Genomic DNA, 5,914 nt, shown 5'->3' on the forward strand with positions numbered 1-5,914 from the left:
AAAGAGATCAAATAAGGATTAATGTTAGACATGTAAGAGGAGTAGACGAGCAAAATAAAACAACTTTACTGAACGAAATATTGCTATTTATTTTAAATTACAAATAATTTAATAAATCACACTAGGTATAAAAAGTATATATTCAACAACTGACAAAGTCAAGACTTCACAAGATTTTATATTGTAGAAAAATTGTGAATCAAGTAGAAGAGTAGTTTGTATTTTCGGTCAAAGGAACGTTTATACATTTAAATTTTTTAATAATTTCGGTGTTTTTGTCTTTACGTTTTCTCTAACGTTTGTCTTTTATGTTTACATAAATTTGAGTAAAATTTTAATTCATTTTCATGAAAAATTGTGCGTGGGAGAATCACGATCAATTTGTAAATTTCTTAAATTAATTTTATTTTGCCAATTATTGGTTATTGAAAAATTCCTTTAACGCAATACACTTCATCCTTGAATCATCGAATATAATCCCCAAATGATGATTTAGGCGTTCTGTTTAACCATCCAATTTGTGGTCATCATCGCATCCTTTCTTGAGTTCAAGAGTCTTTCTCTTTCTCGGGACCGTATCTCAATGTCGGACAAACTTTCGATCGAGAATGGCACTTGGATTTGCGCTGGAAACTCATTGACATCCTACCGTCTACAGACTATCTCATCTTCAAATCCTACTTTATAATAGGGGTCGGATCGTCACACTCTCCTTTGTAAGGTTGGGCGGGAGTCCCTCAGGGTAACTTCCTTGGGCCGCTATTGTACTCAGTATATACTGCTGATATCCATTAACAACCCGATACTGACTATCTGTCCTCTAGCTCCGACCGTCACCGAACCTTCCGGATACATTCTATTGAACAATGGTTCAAAAATGGCGAAGCAAAAAGAACACAAAGCACTACAACATAACCTTCACCCTCCGTCGCATCACTCTCCATCGAATCTATTATAACCTCACCCAATTCCAACCGACAACGCTTTCCCCTAGCTAGAGCATCTAGACTCACCTGAAACCTCATGTACGACTCAAATGGATAGAATTGAACCGACGATTACTTCAAATATTACTAGACGACAGATCTCTCTTGACAACAAAATACTCGTATACAACTCAGTACTGAAACCCATAAGGTAACATGGGCATATGCAATGATAATCACATTTGTAGATTATGCAATGAGGAGGAAGAAACAGCCACCCATGCCATCTTCGAATGCGAAACATAAACAGGGAGACAAAAGGAAACCCAGGAATGGAATTCTACCAACGGCAGTCAATCACTTAGTACTTTTTAGGAGGAGTATCGAATCGATACCACAGAACTAAGGATCTAGGAAAGTACAATAAGCCAGAATGCTGCTGTGCTTGGGGAACCATACTTAGTATCCATCATCATGATCATCATCGAAATTAATATAGACATACGACATGTTCAGCGAAACCTTCCAATCTCCTTAGAAACCAGACCTTACCATCACGAAGCCTTACATATATTGTCAACTCCCCGTTTTATTTTCTACTGTAACATACTATTCATAACGACCTAAATGTTCCTTTTTTTAATGAAGTTGTAAAATCCAGCTTCAAAAAATCTCATAACCTACAATCCCAAATCCTCATGTACACAATAGTTCGAGTGATTTAGTGATGATTTCTAATTTAGGAGCGCTATCATAGGATAGCTTCTCCACTGATGCTTTTTCATTTTTATTTTTATTTTAATTTGAATTATCTCGTTATCTATGCAAGTTATTGCATTTCGAGCAGATTGTTGCTATATTGTTTAATAACAACAGGCTACAAATTTTACACAGCGATATTCTTCCATCAAAACGATTATATTTTTTCACGTAAAACGTGGATTTTTTAAAACATATCTTCATCCTGGAGGAAAGTTGTATGCATTGTCAATCATCCAGGCCAAATTGGCATTTTCTCATCTGCTCTCAATACCTCACATCGCAAATAATTTCTATTTTTCTATTTCCAGGAGATAAAGATGAAATAGGGGAAAGCTACTCTTGAAAAATAGGGCGGTGAGATTATCTAAAGCGAAATTGCACTTTTCCATTTGCATATTAAATAGATATTGCACATTAAAAAAATATAGTACTATGAATGAGGAACATTTGTAAGTAGTTATTCAGAAATCGTGAGATGCGGTCTGGTATTTGTTAATTGTAAACGATGTTTGTAAATCCCAGGCCCTGAAGATGATCTCAATAAAGATCGAAACGTTGGCACGATAAAGAAAATGTTTTTCTGAAACCTACATCCCACCAGACCGCNGGCCCTGAAGATGATCTCAATAAAGATCGAAACGTTGGCACGATAAAGAAAATGTTTTTCTGAAACCTACATCACACCAGACCGCATCTCACGGTGAGTCACTAATCACCACACATTTGTAAGTAGTTTAATTGAGTTTTGGCCATCCACGTTTTTTAAAATGGTGCCTCTCAGAAGCAATAAACATGTCATTAGTGAATAATAAATTCAGTTGGAGAAATAAATTTCTTTTTAATTTTTACCTTTAAATAAATATAAATTTACTGAATCGAAAAGAATTAACAAGTAGAAGAACGAGGGGTCGCTCATTTTATTTAAACTTTTTGGTGATACTTGGTTAAAAAGTAATGAAAATAGATTCTAAATTTCTTACGAATGGGCCTAGGAGCCGGTAAATATTTTTTAATATGGTTTTATACCTTTGTTACGCATTCATTTTAAGGAATATATAACTTTTTACCTAGGCTAAGAAAATTATATGCAGGATTGTACTAAATAAGATTTGATATATAAAAAAGGTGTAAAAAGACAATTTCAATTCGTTTGGAGCACCATTTAAAAAATGTAATGTCATTATAACCCATCATATTTCGTGATCAGATTTACCAAATAACACCTTTCAATTAATTAATTAATTAATCTTTATGTAAGGCATTGGTTGAAATGAAAAAATATTGAAAATGGCATAAAGGAGGGAAATTTCGAAAGGTAGGAATGAGATGGGAAGTTGGTGTCCGAGTGGATCGAAGTCACGATAGCTCAAGTGGTAGAGCAGCGGCGTATTTAGCCGAAGGTCGTGGGTTCGAATCCCGCTCGTGACACTGGCTTTTTCATTTCAACCAATACCTTACATAAAGATTAATTAAATGAAAGTTATTTGAATCGTTGTAATCTTCCTTCCGTCTAATACAACAATGCTATGATTTTATCACATTACAAGAGGGAAAATTATTTGGAGATGAACAAAAATTCCTTAAACATTTTACTTTATATCTCCGGTTCCAATTTATTTATGGGAGCTAACTTTGTGCCATTACGTGTAGTTTATAAAGTCATAAAGTCCCTGTTAAGTTTATTGTGGATCGATGGTGTGTTCCAATTTTACCACTTTATTTTATTTTTTTAAATTTATTTTTTTAATTAATTTATTATATTTGGTTTTCCAACTTTCTGCGCACAAGTTGCAGAAAGAAAACGCGCTTCAAGTGAATTTGGTGAAAATTTTTTGAAAAAAATGGATTCGTTTTAAGCACCTTTTAAAGCCCATAAATATAAAATTTACATTTTTGTGCTTGATTATCTAAGCAAAGGTGTAATTTTTTTCTTCAATGTTTGGTGTTCCATTTAAAAACGTATGATTCCTTCCGATTTTATCCATGTTTCCATGTTCCTAAAATCGTTAGAAAGAAGAATCTTTCTACTTTATGCCTGAGATTAGAACATCCATTTTATGATATTATAGCTTTAAAAAATACTGATGAAATCCTTTAAACGGTTTTATCTCGGGTTATAATTTTTTAACTGGTGCCTAGTTTGTGCTATTTTAAGTTTCTTGTGAGGTCCTAGGTCAACGTGAAGTTTCCTGTAGATTGATGGAGATGTTTCAAGGTTATTATTTCAAATAATTTTTGATGTATATGTTAATTTAATAGAAATATTTGGGCTTGATTGTCAAGGGTGCAATTTTTTTCTCCGATGTCCACTATTCCATTTAAAAATTTATAACTCTTTTGGATTTTATCCATATTTAACTTTACTACGATTATTATTCGGAAATCGCGAGATGTGGTCTGGTGTGACGTAGGTTTCAGAAAAACATTTTCTTTATCGTGTCAACGTTTCGATCTTTATTAAGACCATCTTCAGGGCCTGGGATTTACAAACATTGTTTAAATTTAACAAATACATGTAGGATGTGGAGAAAAGTTAATTTATACAATGCAAAAATTATTTTTTATATTCAATCAAAGTATTTCTACTCACTCAACGTGTTTGTTTTCTGCGTTTGAGTAGTTTATTTAGTGTTTTGAACTGCGTAAAGTTTCCTGTGAATCGATAGAGGACAAAATAGTTTCTAAGTCACTGTTTTTGGGTTTTCGAAAAATATCGGATGGAACGAAATTGGTTTGAGACAAACATTTTAATTTTTTATTATTCCAATTATATGTTTGAATCAAGGGGTTTTTTGGAGTGCAGAAAAGGAATATCAACTTTATTTTTTGTTACAAAAAATGTTTTCACTTTCTTTGCAACTAACTGTTAACGTGGACATCGTAGATATTCAAATATGTAATTTAAGACGAAACTCAAAATTTTTATTTTCTGTTTGGTAATAACATGTCATATTTAAAGGTAGAAAATGGTACTTAAACTCATATTGTTAAAAAAAATTAATTCTCTACAACTTTATCTTCGTCACATTTGTAATGTATAATAATTTTATTAAGTTTATAATTTCTGAGATATGTATTTGCAAACTACTGAATAACATGCATATAGTATATATTTACATTTTTAACTTCGTTAAGTGTTTGAAAAAGTTAAGAATTTCTGACATATTTGAAAAATCGTAAAATAAAGTCGTTATGTGCGAATGCACTTAAAAGGAGCCTTAGTAACCAGATCTAACTAAATCTGGTTGGAACATTTTAAGTTAATGACTGTTTATATCAGCATGTTTCACGTCTAGAAAGCTTTAACTAAATTCAGTTTAACCGAAATCTATTTCACTACTATTTTACTTACAAGAGGAGGCAAAGATCAAAAATTATTAGACGCGCGTCCCATCGCTCTTGCCAATCGACACTAAGAGCCGATAAATAAACTTTAAGTAATTTAAATATACATTTTTTTTAGATATATGGTTCTAAAAATATTTTACCCTACTTTGCTACGACGCTCGGTCAAAAAAAACCTTATGTATTTCAATATACAGGGAGAGTTTAACTGTACCTCCCATATATTTTTTTATGGGGTCGTTTTGTAAAATATCCCGACAGACTTAAATTTTAATTTTTATTCAAGTTTCTCATGATCCGAAAACGTTTTGATTTATCTCAACAGGATAACGGGATACAGAGAGAAACTTATCTATTTAAAATTGCAAGGTATTCATTAATGCATTTACGTTTTAGTGGTCAATTGACCAAGCTACTTCTTTTAATTAATTATTTTTTCCATATAAGGTCTTGATTGAGATAAAAAAGTCAGTGTCACGAGCGGGATTCGAACCCACAACGTTCGGCTAAATATGCCGCTACTCTAACACTTGAGCTATCTTAACTGTACAGTGGTAGAGTAGCGGCGTATTTAGACGAAGGTCGTGGGTTCGAATCCCGCCCGTGACACTGGCTTTTTTACCTCAACCAATACCTAACATACAGACTAATTTATTTCTAAACTTAAACATTTCTCAGATTACATGAAGAATTATTATTCAATTCAATTCTTTACATGGAAAGAATAATTAATTGAAAGAAGTATTCATTAATGTACCATTTCTGAAAGGTGTTTTGATGCTAAATTGAAACGTCTAAAAGGTTTTTAATTTCGGGCAACTGTTTTCATATTATTTGCTAAAAACATTTTTGAACATAGTTTTTCGGATAAACAAAACCCT

Source organism: Cimex lectularius, unplaced genomic scaffold (genome assembly GCF_000648675.2).
Source record: "Cimex lectularius strain Harlan isolate CLEC.00 unplaced genomic scaffold, Clec_2.1 scaffold77, whole genome shotgun sequence".
Classification (NCBI taxonomy): domain Eukaryota; kingdom Metazoa; phylum Arthropoda; class Insecta; order Hemiptera; family Cimicidae; genus Cimex; species Cimex lectularius.